This window comes from Ischnura elegans, chromosome 5 (genome assembly GCF_921293095.1).
Source record: "Ischnura elegans chromosome 5, ioIscEleg1.1, whole genome shotgun sequence".
Lineage (NCBI taxonomy): Eukaryota > Metazoa > Arthropoda > Insecta > Odonata > Coenagrionidae > Ischnura > Ischnura elegans.
The window spans coordinates 76,744,382-76,768,417 of NC_060250.1; the positions used below are offsets into that span (position 1 = coordinate 76,744,382).

General features: G+C 39.1%; 1 protein-coding gene and 2 non-coding genes across 4 annotated transcripts in view; 1 reads left to right on the forward strand and 2 right to left on the reverse strand.

The window, feature by feature from the left end:
• LOC124159088 (leupaxin) overlaps window positions 1-24,036 on the reverse strand; it is a 575,831-nt gene that overhangs the window by 418,656 nt on the left and 133,139 nt on the right. The window lies entirely within an intron of this gene.
• Window positions 1,609-1,681, forward strand: Trnaa-agc. Its single transcript has one exon. It is a non-coding gene; the product is annotated as a tRNA-Ala (tRNA).
• Trnaa-agc lies at window positions 6,039-6,111 on the reverse strand. Its single transcript has one exon. It is a non-coding gene; the product is annotated as a tRNA-Ala (tRNA).

Consider the following 24,036-nt stretch of genomic DNA (forward strand, 5'->3'; position numbering starts at 1 on the left):
GGGGGGGCGCAAAAGATATTTTGAGCTACCTATACTTTTATCGTACTAAAAAGATAATGAAGTTACATGCAAAGATTAAGATAGTTTTATTTAAACTGATTATAAGCATATACAAGACAAAGCTATCTTATGATATAAAAAATTTACAATTGTGGTTCTGCAATGTTTCGGCAAGGGGCGCCCGCCCCCTGCATCCCTATGAGTATCCGCCACTGGGTAGAAACACACACACCTGCTATATTTCTAGAAATCGCTTTCGAAAATGCCATTTTTATACAGGTTCTAATGTCGATAACTGTATAACCGTGCGAAATACGTTGGCTACAATACATAACTCATTTTCAAAAAATAACTGATGTAATATACGCGGTGCCTTCAAAAAAGAGTCCACAACAGACTATTTTTTGGGGTGATAGCGAATGAATGCTGTAGTTGAAGTCAAATCACGTTAGTTTTTCAATTTCACATTAAATTGGCGAAACGTCGGCAGAAATAACCTTAAAAAGTGTTAACTTTAAAATTTAAGAATTGAATCGTGCACATTATCACATTATCTGTATTCTTCCTGACCTTGATTACTGTGGCCTATTCCGGCAAAACTTTTTTTTAATTATATAAACGAAAATAAACTGTTTTGAATCGTATCATAGGAGAAAAAAACTCGCAAACGAGGCCGCGCGAGACTGACCCATGATGCAACTTATGACCCAGCATTCCCTTCTCTCAAGGCCCGTCATCTTACAGGGGCCATTCCTGAAGTCTTCCCCAGAATACGGTGGCGCCACGAAAGAACTGGGCTACGTTAACTTTTTCATCGAACGCTGGACATGCGAAGGAATGTCGCTGCGGCAAACCGGAGTAAAAAATTAAGACAGCTGTTAAGTTCACGGGGATAGGCGTATGAAAACATCTCACCCATTCCATCAGATGAGTTCAAAAACACCGTGTGTGCAAAGTGATATATTAATTATAAACTTGCCTTCAACCTACAAGATGCAGCACGAAAGCTTAAGGTGTATCATGGCAGACGTTCTTTGGCACTAGAAAAGACTATTTCCTTCTAGATATTTCGATTAATCGACCTCTATGCTTTAATTTCGATTTTTGTAGAAAAGTCGAGCTTTTCATTTCGATAAAAAATCGATTGCTCGAAAAATCAATTTCTTCCGATATTTTTCCATCACTAGACGGTAATCAACGGCTGATTAATGTTTACGACTTTCGCTACCAAAATATGAAATTATACCTCCAAATTTGATTTTCCCAGCTTTCAACTGCAGTGGCTAATCGAGTACCTTCATGGTAATAGTGGATTATACCTTCCTTGATGGACTTGAGAGGAGGGATGGCGAGCTAGGCATCTGCTCCATAGAAAGTTGAATTACCCACTATGAGTGATAATTCCATTTCTTGGCTAAGACACTAAGATAGACACGATGTATACTATGTCCTCTCTTTCGTATCCTGTATTTCTCCTATCCTTCTCACATCTATGTATGAGATACGCGGAATATGGAAGATGAACGTATGCACATGACGTACTGCATTAGAAACAGAAAGCCCTAGGTGAAACGCCAATTCCTCAAAAAAAGACTTTAAAAAACATCAGGGGGCGTAGCTCAGATGGTAGAGCGCTCGCTTAGCATGCGAGAGGTACCGGGATCGATACCCGGCGCCTCCAATTTCATTTTTCACTTACTATGTATGTTTTTACGTGTTTTCGACCAATTAGATGTCATAGTGTTTTTAGTGTGCCGTACTTTCTTTTTTATTTCTCGCTAAATTTCAATATAACGACATCACACAATTATCGATACATATCTCGCCATTCCTCCAGTTCCTTAAGCAGGTGGAAAACGTATGTCGTCAGGCGTACTTCTTTTCTAGTTAATAGTGCCAAGAGTACGGATATTCCGTGAGAAAACAATTGGCGTTTTTATAAACCCTCAAATACATCTAATAATTCACCGCTACGTCTCCCCAAAATTATTTGGGCACCTGTCAGTAGCCCCTTCAAACTTACACATAAAATAGTAGATGAGTGGGGAAGTTAAAGTAATACAAGGAATTGGTAACGCCAAAATGAGACATACGGCACTGGGTTCACTAAACTGAAAGTCGAAGGAAATAGATAAACGGCAGAAAAAAGTTTCGAAGAAATACATTTAACCCCACCGCACATTGGGCTGAAATCGAAAAAAGCTGGCCAAAAATCAAAATATCGACTTTTTCATTTCGAACCGGGAATAATATATTATCATTTTAGAAGATCCAGGGCATGTAAAACTGAAGCTGATTTTCTGTCAAAAATTTTTGTTTAATTTTTATAGCTCGCCAAAAATCAATAAAAATCTATGAAATCGTGAGCGCGCGATTTATGCGTAAAAGTTCAACGTTTGTTCCCCATGCAATGGAAAACAGTTAATAATTCGGAATTTTTGAGGATATTTATTGATAGTACCACTCTTTTAGTTAATTAAGAGCTAACTTTTGTTTTAGTCAATTGTTATTTATTAACTTTATGATTTGTTAAAAATATCACTGTTTTTCGTTAATTTTTTACCTAATCTAGGATAAAAGTAGTTACCGCCGCTTGCCGCTCCTAAGATATTTACACCAGGAGTTAGACTGAAGTCCATATTATTAGTCGGAAAAGAAAAATCTTGCTCCAACTTGCTCCCCTCTGATTTTTTCGTGGTAAAGCAAAATGATGTCGGGCGGTTGTCGCGCCCCATGACCCGCAATACACGGCGTATGCTCTCGGGAACTTAGGATGACATGCGTCGTAGTCCGTTTGAGAGACTAGATTTTCCCTTAATTGCGAGTGCATTGTACTAAACTACTTGTTATTTGCTGTTATTTATGGTTTGTACCCTCTTCTGACGATTATACCCCTGGGTCTTTCCGCTGGATCCGCGTGCGGATGGTAAAAAACCTAACGGTTCGCGCGCTCTCCAAGCCCTTTGTCCTCGGCGGCTACCCCTATGCACCCAGATTTGTTCTTTTACTTTGAACACGTGCAAGTGTTTCCATTCTACAAATTAGGTTTTCCCAAAACATGCAGTCCATGCGATTAGCACGCTCATTTCTAGCCGAGTACTCAGCATCAGTCTCACATCAGTATTTCTTGCTGAAGTGTGTGCCAAAGGTCGTTTACAGTTTGGTTCCCCAGTTACGGATACACCATTAGTGACTCGCAGAGATTTACATAGTTTGATATTGGTAAATAGAAGGGGGACCATCAAGCAGAAGAAATCGTTAGTACTGGAGTTTTTACAATAAAAACTTTTTTGGGAGGACATGAGAATTTAAAAACTTTGCTTGCGGCCCTCATTCAAAAAGTGTTTTTTCATCAATACTTTCGAAAGTGGGATGCGTGCACCAGAGTGAATAGTAGATTTCTGAAGTTGAATCATATTTGGTTAAAACAGCCAATAAATCTTCCTGACAGTGTGTTAAAGTATCTCCCATGTTCGTCTCCTTCAGGTGAATGCTAATGTTTACGGATAAATGATAATATGTACTGCACGCATTTACAACTGCGCGTGTATTTCATACCTTGTTGCCTTAGTTCGTGAATGGTAATTATTTCGTAATTTATCATTGTTTTAGGTTAAACTGAAAGCACTCCTCGTGGAAGACCGCCACAGCATTTCGACACTGCAAGTGGAAGGTCTAAACCTAGAAAAGTGATAAAACTGCGAAGTTCTACTTTACTGGAGGAATCAAGTGTAGCAACTTCCATGGAATTCGCGAAAAACACACCAGAAAAGTTTCTATAATGGCCACAAACTATGACCTTTTCCATAGACTTCGGCTTACGTCAGATACTTTCATTTTTGTTTTGCGTGGATTCCCCGTAAATTAAAAAAATTACCAGAGAAGATAAAAAATCTTCTGGTGAATAGCGAAAATATTTTAGAATATGAGGAGTTTTTATCCTCTGGCTCAGAATAGAATTAAATGTAACACACCTTTGTTTTGAGAAATTTTCAATACAAATATTTGTCAATGGTTTTCATTTTTATTATTACTCTTCAATGACCAAAATTTCAGGTTTAAAAGACTAAATAGCAATTTTCAATCATCAAATATCTTATGAGAAGTTACTGGATAGCCTAAACATAGTTGAATATGGAAGATTTCTGTTTTTCCCTTGATATTCCCATATCAAAATTTTCGACTTGCCCCTGGTAACTACGGTTCCCGCATAACTTTCCCCTATTTTAAAATTTTACTGACCTCCTAAACAATTTTCTGGACTAAATCATTCTAAATAAGTTTCATTGTGTTTATACAATAACAGATTCGAAAAAGTTTCACTCATTTAGCAGTACTTAAGACTACAGCGATTTTTGGCCAGCTTTTTTCGATTTCAGCCCACTGTGCACCGTGACTGTGCCTAGAAAACTTACGCAATCGACTGTGTTTTGCATCTCAGGTACCCCATTTATATTGCATATATTTTGAGTTATATTTCAGTCTTTCCTGTAATTCAACACCATGGCTCTCTTTTTAATGATATCATATTTCGTTTAGCATAATTTTTACTGCATTTGTACATCAATTATATACTACGATGTAGGCTAGGTTTTTACATTGATTTTGTACGAAATGGCAGGAACCTTTCATATTTTACTATTGTAACCGTACATTGACTGACATGCCACGAAAAAACAAGTACAAAAGGTGCCATCGTGTAGAATACTAGCGTTATTGAAGTTATAATACATTTCAATTTATTACATTCAACTATTATCCCTGCAATCCTACTATAACAAACAAAGTTTTTTTCTTCCTGCCAACAGCTGTGGGGGTTAACTTTGTCAGTTACCCCACCCAATAAAAATTGATGTTTTCGAGAAAAAATTAAATGATTCGTCGCCTAAATAGCGACAAAGTGGTTGAGCTCAAATAGAAAAATATCAAATGGGCAATATAAAAAGGTATACTACATTAACGTAATGTGGGATAACTGAATTACCCCTCACGGTCACAGAAGGGTTAAAGAAAAGAATAAATACTTTCGTCAATAAAACTTTTATTCTTCCGAATAAGTCGAAATTGACGCAAAACACATTTCTTTTTATAAGTCAATATTTCATCACATCGATCTCGAAATAATCTATTTATTCAACTCTATGTCGATGAAAAAGGCGTTCGTATATTATTGTATAACCTATGGATTTGCATGCATTTTGTTGTTGCAATAGCATTACTTATATGGCAAGTGTATTCTACTTATTCTTTTTATTTATTCCTGTACCACCGAAAATAACACCGTTGGTCATTTACATCGGGTTTATCATTAAATCATTAAAATCCGCGCCCTTGATATGGATATCCAACCCAAACGGGACTCAAATACGCGACCCCTGATTAAAGGCAAGAGTGGCAGGCAAGGACTTTACCCCGCCGCTACCGAGGCTAATTGAGAAATTATCACTCACCCACCAGGAAAACCAAGACACTGTGACCAATTTTTGGAGCACAACACTTCTGGTACTTACCTATAGAGAGAGAAAACGTAGCAATAGAAAAAAATACATACGTATTGTTGGATCTTAATATCGAATTCAAATGGATTAACTCAAAGCTTAAAACGGCCTCAAAAGAATTTTTTAATAGCAGTACAAACAGAGAGACCAGCAAATCCAGTAACTTCGGCAAAATGAAGAGAAAACGATATGATCAATAACTAGTCAGGTTCAATAAGCAATAAATATCAATAGACACAAATAACAGCAAAGACGGCAAAACGATATGCTATTTAAGCGTCCAAGTCGGTGGTCGATGATGATTGGTTAGATTATGGCAGAGTGAACAAGTATTTCAAACAAGATTATAATTAGGCCATTTGGGGCAGGAAACGTGTTCTACATAAATCTCACAGGAATCCACCTATTTCCTCTCTTTTTACATTTTATAGAAAGAATAAATTTCTATTATGAAGAACAGAAGAAAGTGCGGCACACTAAAGAGGCACGACAGCTAAATGGTCAAAAAACCACTCCGGAAAAAATACATGAAGCAAAATATGGAGGCGCCGGGTATCGATCCCGGTACCTCTCGCATGCTAAGCGAGCGCTCTACCATCTGAGCTACGCCCCCTTTGATGCTGACGTGAGTCTTTCACAGTCGCTTTAAAACAGAGACCTTTGTAATCTTGGGCGGATTGCCATTTGGTCGCTGGTCGTGTATCGTGACTACCAGGCTGCGCGAATGAATGATAGCTTTCGCTCGGCGCCAGTGGCGTAACCGATGAAGGAGAGATGTTCCGTGTGAAAAAATTATGAATTAACTCTAATGCATACATAATAGACGGTATAAATAGCTACAAACACAACTGGCATTTGGCATTTTCTGTTCTGCCGATTTTTCTTCACCGCATTCAATATTTACTCAAAAATATATACTCTAATTCATACTAATACATACTCTAAAACAAGATTAAGGTCACTGTAGATTTAAGTTAAAATTAGCCAAAATTTATGCGCTCATATATGGGCCTCATTTATTGTAGTATCGCTAAATTCTTACCCAAGGTAGAGATCTTCCAATCCGTGGGATTGTTTCACTACGAACTTCTAATTTCATGCATGAGGAAATTGTTATCCTGGATAGGGCGGGTTAAGGAGCCCATTTCTTTTTGATCACGTTTCTTGATGACCCTAAAATCCACTCACATCCAATCATTCAACCCGTACGTTAGTTTTGATAGGTGAGGGTAGAGCTCAAGGGCCAAACCACAGGCTTGATAATAACATGTATTCAGGATAATAATAATAATATTTATTGTTCTTGGACAAATGTCCATTAAGAACATAAGATGAATATTACATACAAAAGAGATCACAAAATAAACTTGTTCAAAATATATCAAATATTTCCGAATGGAATTCAGCACAACTAACACATCAGGGCATAGAAAAGAAATCTTGAAGTTAACTCAATCAATCATAGCAAGAAAACCTAAGTATTCACATATACCCATCACAACATTTAGGGTAGAACATGAGATAATAATTAAATAACTAAATAAGTAGAACATGAATAATGATAAATCATTTACTCCAACAAATATGGCATTCGATTTCAAACAGACCTGAGGTTAATGTTCATCATCATCATCATTGGTCAACAATTCTAGGATTGGTTTGACGCAGCTCTCCACTCTATTCTCCTTTCAGCTAATCTTTTCACACCTACGTATTTCTTCTCTTTCACATCTCTCTTCACTTGTTCCATATATTTTGTTCGAGGTCTTCCTTTTCCATTCTTACCTTCCACTTGTCCTTCGACGATTGTCTTCATCAGGCCATCATGTCTCAGGATGTGGCCTATAAGGTTGTTCCGTCTTCTTATTAAGGTTTTCATGAGGCTTCTCTTCTCTCTTCTCCCTTCTTAGGACTTCTTTGTTACTAACTCTGTCGATCCATTTGATTTTCATCATTCTTCTGTAGCACCACATTTCGAAGGCCTCTATCCTTGCTTTCTCCGCTGCGGTCATTGTCCATGCCTCACTTCCGTATAGGAGCATACTCCAGATGTAGGTTCTTATAAATTGTTTCTTTACTTCCATACTTAAGTTTCCTGCTGTAAGCAGGTCTCTCTTTTGGTGGAATGCTCTCTTCGCCTGGGCTATTCTGCTGATAATTTCTTTCTTACTTCTCCCGTCACTAGTTATTTTAGGTTAGTTTTATAAAACATTAATCATGAATGGTTGAAATCTCAATGACGAATAAATAAATGCACACTTAACAAGTTTGAAAACCAGTAAATACTTTCCAATAGCATGGACATAAATTTTTAAACATGCTAGGGGAAACAATTCCTTTCCCTACGTCACCTTGCTCTCCGAAAATTTAACCAGGGTGCGAACAGGCACCACCCGCGGACCCGATAGCCTTCGGTCATCTGCCAAGCGCTCTACTCACTAGACTATCCCGCTTCCATAAAGTATAAAGTACCAAGCTGAAATGCATCCAACGACAGGAACTAGGAAAATTTAAGACCACTCGGTGTATGAAAGTACCAATACCATTTGGACCAATTACCGATGGATTTAAGACGTTTTTTCCGCGAACAATGTGTGAACATAATAATTTAGCTCTAGGATAGATTAACTCGGATAGGTCCAATAGGTACTCCTATTCGAGAATAGATAAATGAGACGCACACTATCGGCCGAATTCGGAAGTATAGCTCCGACGATAACAAAAGCAATTACGAGGGTCATCCAGAAAATAAGTTCCGTTTTGGTGTGTAGATCAACAGAGGCACTTTTTGACAAACGTGGCTACATTGTACAAAAGAGGGGAATCTTCTGAACAGAATGAGAGGGAGATAGGCTCAGTAGCCTTGAAAACAGAGTCACAGCAACTCGTTGAAATGGAGTCCTCGACGTCGCGTCCCGCCACCTAGGTGCCTGTTCCGTATCGAGTTGTTGTGCGCGGAGTGATTCAATTTCTTCATGTCCGTGATTTAAAATCGGTTGAAATTCATCAACAGCTTGTTTTTGTGTATGGAGAGGGTGTAATGAGTGAATCAATGGTGAGGAGATGGGTTCGTGAATTTAAGGCGGGAAGACATTCACTTGAGGACGAAAGTGGAAGAGGAAGACCCTCAGTTGTCACGGTCGAACTTTTGGCAAAAGTCGAGTGCTGTACGCAAAGATCGCCGTTCCACTGTGGACGAACTCCATGAGTGTTTCCCTGAGATCTCACGATCCATCATTCATGAGATTGTCTCGGAAAAACTCGATTTTCGAAAAGTTAGCGCCCGATGGGTTCCGAGAGAGCTGACGCCCGAACACAAGTCACAACGAGTGGCTGCAGCTCGTGAATTTTTGGGCCGCTACAGAATGGAAGGGGATCCTTTTCTCAAGTCCATAGTCACTGGAGATGAAACCTGGGTGTCGCACTATACCCCAGAGAACAAAAGACAATCCATGCAGTGGAAACACGCCACCTCCCCAAGTGCGAAAAAATTCAAAGTTGTCAAGTCCACCAGGAAGATCATGGCCTCTATTTTCTGGGACCAAAAAGGGATCCTCCTGATTGATTTCTTGCCTCAAGGAGAAACAATTAACGCCTCCCGGTATTGTGAGACTCTGAAGAAGCTTCGTCGGGCAATCCAAAGCAAGAGAAGAGGAATGCTGACCTCTGGTGTGTGCCTTCTCCACGACAACGCATGGCCTCACGTCGCTCGATCCACTACGGAACTTTTGGATCAGTTCGGTTGGGATGTTCTGACCCATCCACCTTACAGTCCCGACTTGGCCCCTTCAGACTTTCATCTGTTCACCAAAATGAAGTAGGGATTAGCCGGAGAACGTTTCACAAGTGACGAGGAAGTGAAAGAAGCAATCACCAACTGGACCAAGGTGGTGGCGGGAAGCTTCTATGAGGAGGGGATTTCAAAGCTGATTTCTCGGTATTCGAAGTGTATTGAGGTCTCTGGAGATTATGCGGAAAAATAGTACATATTGTCAAAAACGTTTCCTGCAAGTTTGAATTTTTTTCAATAAAAACTCGATTTAAAAAAGAAAAACGGAACTTATTTTCTGGATGACCCTCGTACCTTAGTAAACCACTTTGACAAATCATTGGCACTGTGAGTACTTTTTTGTTTCGTTCGTTATTATTGTTAGAATTAAGCTATCAAAATGTCTCAAGTAATATATTTTATGCATCCATATTTATTTGATAATGCCTTTTAGTTGCCAATCATTGCTACAATTAATCATTTACCGTGATTGCGCTTAGTAGGTTTCAGGCGTTTTAGGTAACCAACGCATTACACTTCTTCTTTCTACTCTGCTGAGAATAGTGTTTTTTTATTTGAGTCATGCATTTATGGTCATTAGGAACCCTTAGAGTAATCGCCACGAGCTAGTAGCGGATATGTCAGCCATAATAGGGTAGTTTCCTTCATCAAAGAAAACGAAAGGCATTGATTGCGATTCGTTACCCACCATTAGTGTATTCATAATACACAAATTATTTGGTTTTTGAAATACCGGTTTATACGAATGGCAAGGGTCAAATTTTATCCTCATTTGAAAAAGGCCAGATTGGCGCCCATGCGATTCCACTCCACGTGACGTCACAGGGACCTAGTTTCTACACGAGAGGATAGGAGTTATACATCGTCTGAGGTTACCAATGCATGCATGACGCACAGAGCTCAGGGAAAAATGTCTTAATAATCACCTATTAAAACTGGCTTAGGTCGGAAAGTTTTCTTCGTTTGATAACGTATTAATAAACCTTTTTTAAGCCAAGCGCTACCAGCCGGCAAGGTACTCAGCTACCCGCTAGCATCCTGCGTCCTATCAGCGCTCAGAGCCTCGATCAAGGTCACCTCACAGGGCGGCAGCGGGAACCAGAAGTACTTCACACGGAGAGATTTCCCGGCATTCATACTTACGCGTCGCGTTTTCGCGCGCTTGAAATTTTTCACTTTTCATTTAATCGCGAAAAATAGATATCGTCATTTAAAAATCTAAAAGCGTGAAATACGTACTCCAGGAGTAATAATCTTTCGATTTAGGCAATAAAAAAATAATAGGAAACCACCCTATTACTAACTTCCTGAATCTTTATTGCTATTTGTCGTTGCCCCTAGGAATCGAAATGCCTTCTGAAAACCAAAATCTTCCTTGACATTTTCTATTTCATTTTTCGCAGAGGCTCGACGAATGATGCTATTACATCAATGTCATCATCATTATCCTATCCTCGTTGCGTCGGCCATATTTACAAATTACGTCAACACCATCAGCGCCGCCATCGGTGATTTTTTGAGTCTAGTTATCTAGATGCAATATTTTACATTTCCCCGGCGAACAATATGTATAAACTCGTCTCGGGATACCACGCGGGTAAGATTTTATAAGAGCGCCGACGTTTCGAGTTCCGACTCATTACTCATTCTCAGTGGCGCAGCGAGGGGGGGTTTTGGGGGATAAACCCCCCCCCCCAGAGCTCAGAGAAATTTTTACGTTTAATCCATTTTACTTAATGGATTAATATTACTTATAGAATAGTGTTAGGATTAATCAAATATCCCTCAGAAAACCGTAAAACTCGCCATTTTGAACCATTAATCTTAAAATTTTCTGGAGGAAGGCCACCGCAACTCCCACTTACCCTGGCGGGTATGCAATACCCCCACACCCCACAGTATTAGTTGCGCCTAAACCCCCTCCCTAGCTGCGCCCCTGCTCATTCTCACGGCTACTGTTCCCGAAACGTCGGCGCTCTCACAAAATCTTACCCGCGCGGTATCCCGAGAAGAGTTTAGGTATAAACATCTGGATGCATTTCTTGGAATGTTATATCACATGCATGAATCACTTACTACGCTGACTCTTCGTTTTCTACTGTTAACTAATAGTTTTACTTGAATTGTAGGATGTTCGCGACGTTAGCACTCTTCTACGTTCTGGTCTGACTGTATAACGTTGTCCTATGTGCTTGGCCTGTGTCCGATGTACGAGCGCGTGCCTGATTAAGGCTAAGATATGTGCTGTATGCATGAAATCACCCCGTGCCACACACCCTGGTGGTGGCTTCCACGGTACATCGTAGTTGTAGCTGAATTTCGACAAACAGTATATTTTCATTACTTGCATCCGTCGACTCATTCAGGGGTGTCAACCGAAGTGCAACGTCTTCCCAAACCTCTCTTTGGGCCAAAAATAGAATGACTCCAGCCTGGCACTGCGATCAAAACATTCCACACTCATAAGCGGGTAATGATCCCAAGGAAAACTAAGGACACGACAATCCATTTCAGCTGGATAAGGTAGCATGCGAAAGGCATTAAACCTTTGAGGTCCATTTTTTTCAATTAAAATAGTCTGTTCCAAATGAAATTTTAGAAAAATATGAATTATTGGCAGGATCCATTGGTGCCTTTTAAAAGTTCTATTTTGTTGTTTAAGGTAAACTTCCACTGACTGTAATATTATGCTATAGGTTCAATGAAAGAGTTTATTATTTAAAAATTATTTATGTGCGACATCTCTCGAAACATTGCCCTTGTATAATCCCCTTATATTAACTGGTGATGTTGAGCTCAACGTTGGAGCTGATGTTTGAACCAGGCCTGTCGAGCTAGCCTCGACGTTGGATCGCAAAGGGTTAAAATATATCAACGCACTAGTAGCCACGCACCGCCTAGTATGCCCCTCTCCCTTGAATAAATAAAATTAAGAGGCAAGTATTTTTTCGTAACGCAATTATTAACGCAGTAACGCATTTCGTAACGCAGTTATTTATTTGTAAATACTGTCGAATATTTTTTGTTCATAATTGCTTACGTTGCTTAATATTATTAAATCGTTTCTTCTTTTATTGTGAGTCCTCTGTAATTGGCCTCGTGCTGTTTTTGGACTGGATTAAATAAATAAATATTAGCGGAATACATTCTCCGGATTATGCCACGCTCCACGAATGTTTCACAATTTTTTCCCAAATAATGGAAAACGTCAAGATGATTTGAATAGTTTGAATTACCTTTTGCTACCGTCATTTTACCCTGTTAATCCATTAATCGCTTTAAAGCGCATTCAACTCATAAGATACCATTGAATATTTCAGTAACGACGTACTCTGATAATGTAGATATGCTCCTTCATAGAGTCACCAATGTTTCACACCATCTTTTCTCCGAAACAATGGGAAACGTGAAGGTAATTAGGACTCACTCGAATTACCGTTTACTGGTTCCGTCATTTTATCCTTCTTATGCATAAATTATTTTGAAACGTATTTGAATCATAAAATACCACAGCATATTTCAGGGAAAAAATACTCTATTACAAGTAGTACAATAAGTACATCCAAATAATTCAAAAACTAAAAAATAATCACAAATATGTGCCTATAGGTATTTTCAACCAGCCCTTTATAACAGTTAGTACAATCGCCTTTTGAGCGGCCTCAGACGGAACAGGAGCGCGAGAAATTATGATTCATGGGAACGGGATGAGTAAATGTATCCTGCTCCATTGCTTCATCTCTCTTCTTGAGAGGGCAGAGAGGAAGTAAAGGAGACAGACCCCTCGACGCCAAGAGAGAGGAACGAGAGGGTATTTCCGTACCAAGGATCATCACCATCTCTTAACCCATTCCCTCGATCCCTCAAAAAAGACACCCTAGCGACCCCTTCACTACCGCATCCCCCATAACAAATGCAACAGAACATGATACCTCAAATCTCTCGATGCCCAGGAGACCTTCGCATTGTTTACACGATACTGTTTCCGGCGTAATTCGACGGAAATCTTTGATAATTAACATAATGAAAAGTACATGTCTTCAACCATTCTTATTCATTTCAACTACCCATACAGGCACATAATGCCTTTTTCATGGTCATTTTCAAGAATTTAATGGCCTTGAAAATGGAGTTACGTGCCGAAACCTGGGTGATGAGGAAGGTACACCCTGGATTACCTTGGTTCAAATGAGTGAATCAAAGCGGTCAAAAAGAGAAATAAACGTATTGTCAATAAAAGAGGCTTTGTTACTTACACAATATATTTTTTAAATGATGACCGGTTTCGACTATTACACCATTATCAAGTACAGAGAATATAATTATTGATAATTGTATAACAGCCGAAACCGGTCAGAATGTTTTAAATACATTGAGGAAGTACTAAGTGTCTTTTATTGATAATATGGAGCCCTTCCACCATTTACAAGATTCAAGTATCGGTTTAATTTCGAGAAATAAACATTTCGTTATAAAAAATTATTTGTATCTACATTAATGCATCTAAAAATATGAAAGACTATTAATGGTAGAAGAAATTAATGAAAACGAAAATAGAGAACAGAGGAAGGAAAGGAAAAAAATCACAGATATATTTTTAGAAAACCTTGTAGATACACAGTACCGGAATAACCTCAAAAGAAGAGCATTAAGTTCGTGAACTTCGCAAAGGCAAAATTCCTTCGCCTTGACGGTATTTATTACAAAATAACGGTAGAAAATAAAAATATATAATGATACTCCGATTGTAATAGGAAAACTCAACACTGTGAATACAGTTTCAATTTTAGATTATGAAAGGACCAAGAAAGTTCGAAATCATGATTGAAGTATCTTTCCCATTTATTTCCCATTTTCAATCAATATTATGACACTAGATTTCTATCGTTTGAAGGGAATTTTTAATATAAAATACAGGAGGCACGGCTAACCAAGACGTATCTGTTTTATTTCCGGCATCCCGGAAAATGCTTCCCGCGTGCTGCGAAAAAAGTTCAGCAAACATCCGTTTAAAGAACGCCCCTGACATTGTAAAGAACATCAAACGATCGATGGCAAAATAAAGCACGCCAGCATATTTTTTTGTGCATTCCCTTCGCGCGCACAATAAACATCCGTCAATCGATCCCTATACAAAAGAAGCGTACCTCTTTCTGAGAAATATTGGAGTCAAATTTTATAAAGGATGTTCAAATGGGCATAAGGGCAGGAACTGAGTATAAATCCACACGAAAATGAGTAGATAGCGTATGCGAAAGATAATACTTCACCACCAAGCAATTACTTCCAAATTGGCACTTGCTAGGAAATTGGAGCTTAAAGTTTTCATTTATATTCTCGCAGATAGTCAAGCCGTTTATTCGATTTGTTTCTATTAGTAATAAAACATACAGTAACCTATATATATAAGCGCAAAAAAGTCGATGAGATCGCTGAAGTAACTTCCATAACGCAGAGAAAAATAGTTTCTTTTTTCACAAAGCTTTGCTGAATGGATTTGGTGTTTTGGAGCCCACAGCTTCATTTCCTTTTGAGTAGCCTCAAAGTGACAAAGGAAACCTTAATTTTCGTGATCCAAGATAACCCTAGGATTCCCACAACGGGCCTCTCCAAAATTCAAATTTTGCGTCGAAAAAATTTGCAAAAAAAAATTGAGATAGCACAAAACGCCTTACACTTATCGCCTGATGACGAAAAAGTGGGCAAGGGAAGAATGCATTCTAAGATGGAAAAGAGGAGAAAATAAATCAATGAAGGGTAAAAAATTTGTGATGAATCAACCATTTCTAACCTACTTTGATAAAATACATTTCATGACTTCCCATTTTAAACATGTGAGCATTTTCTACTAAATCATAATTATTGTGAGCTACATATTTCGCCATTAGACTTTACCGCACAAAAGAACATGTAGTTTAAATATTTCCTGAATGTGGCTGAAAATGTACATATTTTTGATGCTACCTGGACGCAACATTGAGTAATACTGGGATAAAGAGAAAATTTCTAAGCGCAAAGGGGATCCGTCAGGGATGATTAGTAAATTGTTAGGTACACGTAAACCTGCCTTAAATGGTATTATAATAATAAATGGTATGAGGGTCCATTAAAAGGAAGTATCTCTCTATCTCAACCGATCGTGTTTTGTCTTTTTGTGATGAGGAATTATTCTTTGCCTTATTTTACAGCGTGTCGGCTTTGGTGGCAGCAAGGATAACTCCTCTACTACCATACGGAAGGCCGCGAGTTCGGGTCCCACGTGGATATTTTGCCCCTATCTATGGAATGGATGTGTGTGATCGTCTATTTTAGTCGGTTGTGAGACCCCCGGTGTTAAGGCCTCATTGTGCTGTTTTTGGGGATAACTGAGATCAATAAAATAAAAATAAGTAATAAATAAAATTAAGAATGTCTTTGAAATCTTTTCTCAAAAAGGCCTTCTGTCCTTCCCCGCACCAATTTAGAATGCACCATTTTCCTCTTTTTTCCATGCGTAAAAAATACATACCGCAAAATGAAAAGGTAATGTTTTCAGATTTTTTTGAGATACATTCAAATGTCGACAAGAGTCTACTTTAGATACCCAGAAACTTTCTACCGTATAGTCTAAGATTTAAAGGCACAACGTGACAAAAAATACCGGTCGATTGGATGTGGTGACCCTTATTGAAAACAGTCTCTTTTCGTCCTCCGTTCTATCCTGTATCCCGCTTTTCAGTACCTGAAGGAGGATTACTTCGATTCTTTCATCCAATCTATCACGGCAAAGGTGGATACGACAAACCTGGGCGCGTCGCGCCATTCCACAAAGCTACTGTACCCACACCCTATGGGCGGAGAAGAAACAGTTCCGTTCAGAGGGCAAGAAACGACACCCCTCCCCCCTCCGATTTTTTTTTCGGGAGGACGGGGGACACCCCCGCCTGATCATCAACCATTTCGTGGGCGTAGCACACCTCATTTGATTTTTTAGTTTTTTTTCTTCTCACCCCTCCCCTCTTGGTTCTTCCTTTCCCCGCCTGTGTAGCAGTCCCCAGGGAACTATAAAAAAAAATAAATAGGAAGATTGCCTAAGGCGCGCCCTAATAATACCACAAGGGTTGGAATGGGAAGTGGTACGGTTGGAAGGGCAAAGGGACAAAAGGACCACGCTTTAAACGACATGGGAGAGGGAAGGTGGGGGCGAGGAAGAAGCCGTCAAGACAGTTTGATCCTTGAAAGACGTTCCAACGAAAACAGAGTCACCGACATTTTTTCATTCTTGTCCTAATTACGGAAAAAACGGGTTATATAAACTAATTCCTCTACCGTTTCACGCATTCTTTTACATCTACAGACTATTAGTAGAATACACGACTCAAATACGAGGGGAAATGAAAAACTCGTTATACCTCACCACCGGACAGTCAGATTCAACAAATCATTCATTGTTACTGCATGCCGCGAATGGAACAATATTGACCTACCACTACGTAAATCATCATCACTCGCCTCCTTCAAAAAGGCACTACACGTAAAACTTCTTCGAGAACAACAGCGAGACATGTGACATCACGGGAACAGTACGAAAGATTCATCAATTATCTCATCCGGCTTCATCTAATTTCCCTTTTCTTTACAGGTACTGGGTGAAATTTTCCATGAAATTTTCCATGTAATTCATTGTATTTGTATACTCAGGTTTACATTAGCTTTCTCTGTAGGTTTTCGCAGGTTTTTCACGCCCCCCTTCTTGTGTGGGCGTTTTCCTGCAGTGGGTTTTTTCCAATAAGGACGACAGTCAATATCCTTAGGTTTTTCCCACGTTCACTAACATCTTTTTACACTTGGTCAATAGTAACTTTGTTAAATTATAATGCTAATTGTTGATTGAAAATGGAACTTCCACTTATTTTTATGTAATTTCTCTGCATGTAATTTCATGAGCAACTTGACAATGTATTTAACTGCATATATTTAATGTTTGACGAGGGGTTAGATGGAAGATGGGACATTCTAGTCCCAATCTCGCCCAATAAAGACGTATTATTATTATTATTATTTTGATGGGCTTCATCCACATCTGCATACTATCATTCATTTACATCTACATAATACCCCGCTAGGCCGCCTATCGATAGGCTTCATCTACATCTACATACTACCCCCGCAAGCCGCCTCAATATGGGAGTGGCGGGGAGCTAGGACACGAGCCGTTTACGCATAGAAATAAAATGTTCCGACGAAACTGCACCTTATTTCAGTATTTTATCGAGTGGGGGAAAACGAATTCTCATATCTATCCGTTCGGAAAAATATCTCTCTGAATTTAGCGTTTCTGTCGGAAATGGAAATGCGGTAAGGTTCTCCTAGTCGCTCTTAAGGCCGTTTTACACGGTACACGGAATTGAACAATCTGACGTACGTGCGAAGGCGCAATCAAAATTGCGTCGTGTAAAGCGGTGAATTGCTAGAACACATGCGAGAATGCGTGGATTCGAGATGGCAAAATAGCCCCTGTTCTGATTTCGTTCATGCATTCGCGCAATTCCACGCCATTTTAGAAATTAATGCAGCTCTAACCTGCGCAATTCCGTGCCCCGTGTAAAATGGCCTTTAGAGATATCCATTCTCAATTAATCAGGCAATCTAAGCCTAGCAGCTTTAAAGGCTCCCAACCTGATCCGCATATAAGCTGTGTGGCTAATTATGTTCACTATTAGCACTTTTTCAGGAATCGCGCCGAGAGTTCACGGATTAAATCATTCTTCGCCGAATACCATTTGCATGCTGCGTTTCAAGGTATAGCCTGGCGAGTGCAAAGCAGAACCTCTCTTTCTTTTTTCGCCCGAGGACTTCCCGCAGTGCGCTTTACGAATCTCAGCTTCTTCAGGGTTCTGGCTTCAGGGCTCTGAGACAAATATTTCTTGGGTGCTCACCAAGGTTCTTATGATTCCCAGGTGCTTAAATTTATCTAACGTCTCCATGCGAGCTGCATCTCTACTCCATAGATTGAATAGTCATGCATTGAGACCTTAATTTAGTATGTTAACATCTTCAGCCACTAAGCACAATAAGAGGAATTATATACAATACAAAAAAATGACTGAAGGAGGCATTTTAAAATATTGACTTAATAAGAGTGAAATAGAGTTCGTTCGGCATAGATTTGAGTAAAACACAAAAATTTACTTTTACAGACAATATTGAACGAATTTTTTCATAAATTTAGCACCCTTCTCACAAGATTAGTATTCCGTTAAACTCGCTTAAATGAAGCCAGGTTTCCTTAAAAAAAATCTACATACCACGTGGCAGATGGCTAAAATGATTATTAATTTACATGATAGTATTTAACTACGCCAAAGATGCATAAATGTTTCAATCCCTAATTTTTTCCACGTAAAAAACACACTTCATACTAGATTTTTACATCGATTATTGTGAAAATGGAAATGCCTCTTTAATTCATAGATACGGGTGATCATCATGTTCACTGTGGAGGCATGAATGCTTACAAAATGAATACTGAACAAGCTCATTCTAATAATAGGGACTGTACCACATATTTCATGATTCTCAAGAACGAAAATCATAATTTTTCTTTATTTTAAATGAAGCGACCCGGGTTCCGATGATTAATCATGATCATGCGTAAATTAATGGCTTTTATTATTAGATAATTATTCATCGAAATCCGGGAGCTTTTTTCATAAAGGAAGAGGTACAAGCAATAGATATTCTTCCAAGAATACTTAAAATGGAATATCACATGCTTAAAAATGAGTTAGTGAATTTAGCATAAATCATTCCAAGATAATGTCAGCGTATTATTAAGGATACGATAAAAACCAAGAAAAAATCAAGAAAATCAAGAGATAAATGGCACTGGAAATACAAACCTAGTCTTCTTCCCACTTGAATCCGACAGCGAACTCGCAAGAAGCTTAGTAGGAAATATAAAAACGCCGGAAGGTAGGCGTCAAGCAATTTTACGCGCATAAAAAGGCATTATGAAGGTGAAGACTCTCTCATGAATTTTAAATGCACAGCTTCATTGCGGACGATTTCGCCTCCGTTCCTATTCACAGTATTCTAGAAACTCCAGGTTTTATGAGCAAATTTCTCCGATGTAATTTTTCCTGTCATCTGTACAGCATACAAATGAGGCTGAGGTGTCATAATTACATCCCATATTCTTCCTCCGGTATTCTAGCCATAGCAGTAAATGCCGAGCAAAGTTACAGCGCGTAGGGAACGCATTCTGAGAGAGTTAACGAATGTCTCCAAGTTCAAAGTAAATTTACCTTTTCAAGAGTTAGTACCAACTATTCAAATGAGTTTTCCTTCCTTCCTTTGTATTTGATTAAATACACATTTTCTCAATTCTGGATTCCATTTATAATGATGGAAGATTATAAAGTGCGTTTCATTAGAAATCCTCCATACTTTAGGAGGTGGTAGGAGAGATAATTTTAAGCATTTTTTTGTTCATAAATATGGGGTCGAAACTCCATAGTTACTGAGATAAGGCAACGCAAACATTTTTGGGTGCACTTTGCAGTTACCACGAAAATGGTATTTCTTGGGTATCCAACATTTTCGACATTTTATTTAATACTCTGGATTTTTAAGGACATTACATAATTAAGGTTGGACGAAAATGTGCGATTATTATTGTCTGATGTAATTCATTTTTGAGCTTAATTACACGAGAGGTTGGAGCGAGTATCAACAATACGACTGCGTAATATCACCCATTTTGAGATGGTTTCTGATCAAGTAAATGAAGTCAAATCACGTAAGTTACAGAAAAATGGCGACATATACATCTAAAATGCCTTGAAAATGTATACTTACTCTTAAAAATATAAGGATTGAATTATCTAAATTCTGTGCACGATAACTTTCCTTTTTCACCTCGAAGGATATCGCTTCTTCAGGGTGAAACATTTCTCTTCAAAAATAAGCGAAAATATTTGTTTTGAAACGCGAAGTCACGAACGCTAAAATTACTCGCACGAGTGGGAACAGGATACCGTCATGGCATAAAGCCGTTTCCACAAAATACATTATGTCACATTTTAATGTTCCTAAAGGTTCGTTTTAAAAATAAACGACATTTTCAAGATACACTCTTTGGAATTCGCATTTTAAAAATTAAATTACACAGGTCCTCATGCATACACTAGCCTACGTACAAAAAATAAATGGTTGATTCAAAAATACAGAGTTTAATACAGGCATTAGGCAGAAACCATTCCCTAACGACAACATTCTCGCTAGGAATTCGGTCTACCCCATCTTATTTTGCGGCAGGATCGACTTGAGGGCCAAAAGACACGGTAGAGGGCGGGGAAAATAGGCAGGTAAAAGCGTGAGTCAGGACAGGAAAAAATAGACCTGGGATGAAGAGCGAAAGCAAGGAGAAACAGAAATGGACCGGTAGGAAAGGAATGTCAAGAGGCATGTAAACGTTTCTCTTGGAACCCCTCTCAGAAAAGTTTACAGACACGCTATATAGTGTCGGAGAAGGCAATGCTAAAAAAAAGAGACTTGGCCGCTAAAACGGTAAAAACAAAGGAGTAAAAAAGACCAAAAAACAACGGCCTACAAGGCTGAAAGTATACCGGGCTAATAGAAAGAAAATAGGCAAAAGAATTTAATGATATGATAGGGTTACAAAGCATGACCATGCAAGGGCAGGACAGGATTAAAATAAGGGGTAAGCCCCAAACGTTGAATTGCAGTGCAGTAACTTATAAGATCCTCACTCTAGCTTTTCTACCGTAAATATACAAGGGTCGTTTTTTTTCAAGCTCCTATGGGCCATGAACAGAAGGCGAAATGATTGCTAAAAATTATTTCATAAGAAAATATTGAGCACACTTGTGGCGTCCTGGAATAGGGTAATTTCCATCATCAAAGAAAACGAAAGGCATTGATTGCGATTCGTTAACCACCATTAGTGTATTCATAATATACAAATTATTTGGTTTTTGAAATACCGGTTTAGACGAATGGCAAGGGTCAAATTTAATTCTCATTTGAAAAAGGCCAGATTGGCGCCCATGCGATTCCACTCCACGTGACGTCACAGGGACCTAGTTTCTACACGAGAGGATAGGAGTTATACATCGTCTGAGGTTACCAATGCATGCATGAGGCACAGAGCTCAGGGAAACATGTCTTAATAATCACCTATTAAAACTGGCTTAGGTCGGAAAGTTTTCTTCGTTTGATAAGGTATTAATAAACCTTTTTTAAGGCAAGCGCTACCAGCCAGCAAGGTACTCAGCTACCCGCTAGCATCCTGCGTCCTATCAGCGCTCAGAGCCTCGATCAAGGTCACCTCACAAGGCGGGAGGGGGAACCAGAAATGCGTCGCACGGACTTTTTCCCATCATTCCTACTTACGCGTCGCGTTTTCGCGCGCTTGAAAATTTTCACTTTTCATTTAATCGCGAAAAATAGATATCGTCATTTAAAAATCTAAAAGCGTGAAATACGTACTCCAGGAGCAATAATCTTTTGATTTAGGCAATAAAAAAATAATAGGCAACCACCCTATTGGCCATGCCCGCCGCCTGTTGCCGCCAATGACTTCTGATGATTTTTGCCTTTGTCCTGAACCTCATCAACGAACGGCTTGAAAATGTTTCCTTATAGCCACATCTTCTTTTCAGCATAAAGATGGAAGTCACACGGCACTAGGTCGGCATTGCACGGTGGGTGATCGAAAATGTCCAATTGATATTGTTCAAGGAGCGCTGAGATGACGGTCATGTTCATGGATCAGAGCACTTTGCAGAAGTCAGCATGTCTCTCCTTTTGTTTTGAATGAGAATGGTTGTAATATTTTACACAATTTCACACTCTAGCTACGGTGCATTTAAGAAATTCTCTTTTATCGGCTTAAAGGTGTGTCAATGCTGAAGACGTTCGGCGAGTTTTCTGGCTGTCGGTCCGTAGTGCACAACTGGCGGGAGAATCAATTGAGGCAGTGTAGTTAATGAGTTAACCACTCATCTTAAACCAACAACTTACGGTCAGAAATGACTTGAGGGTGTGGTACGGAGGACGCGCAATTGCCCCGCCTGCGCAGAACCCGCCTGTCGCTTGTACGGTGCTTTTGATGAGAAGCGGAGGTTGAAAAAAAAACGGCCCTCGTAATATTTTTGCAAACGCTGAACGGTCAAATTATCTGAAACTAACAAGTTTGTAAGGGATCGGCCACAGTGGGCTTGAACATAGTATTTTTATGAATGTATATAGGTCATAGCTTTTAGCATGAAAATAGTATTTTTTTAAACAACCTTCGACGAATCAGAAAGATATTTTTCCTCATTTATTTTTCGATCGTAGTATTCAGCGTGTTAAAACCGTACTCTTCAACCAATGAAATAATTATCAACATTGATTCACAATCCTAGGATTGGTAAGACGGAATTCTCAATTCATATATTCTATTCGCTAACGTTTGTATGTTTACGTCCTCAATAACTTGATGCGAGAATAATACGGCAAGTTTTAATATCCGAACACGGAAAGTTGAAGAGCGGCTCTTGCAAACCCCGGGTCTGTCAAAGCCCTTCCTTTGTAGTGCTTATTGGTCATGTTGTGGGTCGCTCCTCCAAATACCTGTACCGATGGCATATATTCAACCGTTATAATGGAGTAGGTTTCCAAAGAAAATATTTGTAATATTCCACAGAATTTTTACTAGCAAACAACCGGTCTCAATAAGAATGCCGATAACATATTCAAGTAGGGACTGTTTTTTTCGTCCATGATTTCTTCGGCAACAGAATTGAGTCATTTACATTATTACACCTTTTCCTTATATATTAAGAGCAAGTTTTAGGCTGTTTATTTTTAATACATGGTTTTATTTATGCTTTTACATATGGAACAGTTAAAAAAGGATGTGAAAGAGAATAAATACGTAGGTATGAAAACATTAGCAGCTCGGAGAATTGAGAGCTGCGCCAAATCACTCTTAGGAATGACTAGTGATGATGACAATGTTTTTAAAATATTTTTCACGAAATTTTTACCATCATAAACTCTGTAACTAATGCATCATTGAAGAAAAAATTTAAAAAACGTGTTGTAACTGCAGATATGTAGTAAAGCTGTAGCGAATAAATAAAAATTTCGAGCAATAGAGCAAATACCAGAAAGAATATCCTAATACTATTTCGGTCATGTGCAAGTGAGTACGTCAAATATTTAGCACGAGCGAGGAGGGACGGATGAAAAGGTAGAAAACGAGAATGACAATTAAGAAAGAGAGAGAGAGAGAGGACAATGTGCATGCAGGAGGGGGAGCGAAGGCCTCAAGGTCGAAGGGCGATGATATCAATGAAGGAGGAGTGTCCCCAGCTGAATGCAGCAAGGGGTGGCTGGCGTCGTCTGGAATCGCGGGCTGGGCGGGCGTCTCTGCCGGCAGACGACCGCGTGCCTTCCCACCCATCGCAAAGCCCTCCCCGGGACGACTCGAAATACATTCCAGTCCCACAGATGTCCCCACCCTCCGCAGAGGACCAGGCTTTGAGAGGACGCATCACTACGGTTCGGCCAGTCTTTCTTACGAGACGCATTACTTTTAAAAAGTTAAAAAATTACATTATTTTCAAACTGTCGTTTAAAATTTTTGAAATTTTATCGTAGAATTCTGCGTGAGAAAGCAGTAGATTTCAACCAATAAAGCCACCATCATCATCGGTTCAAAATGCAAGGATTGGTAGGACAGAACTCTACTAAAAT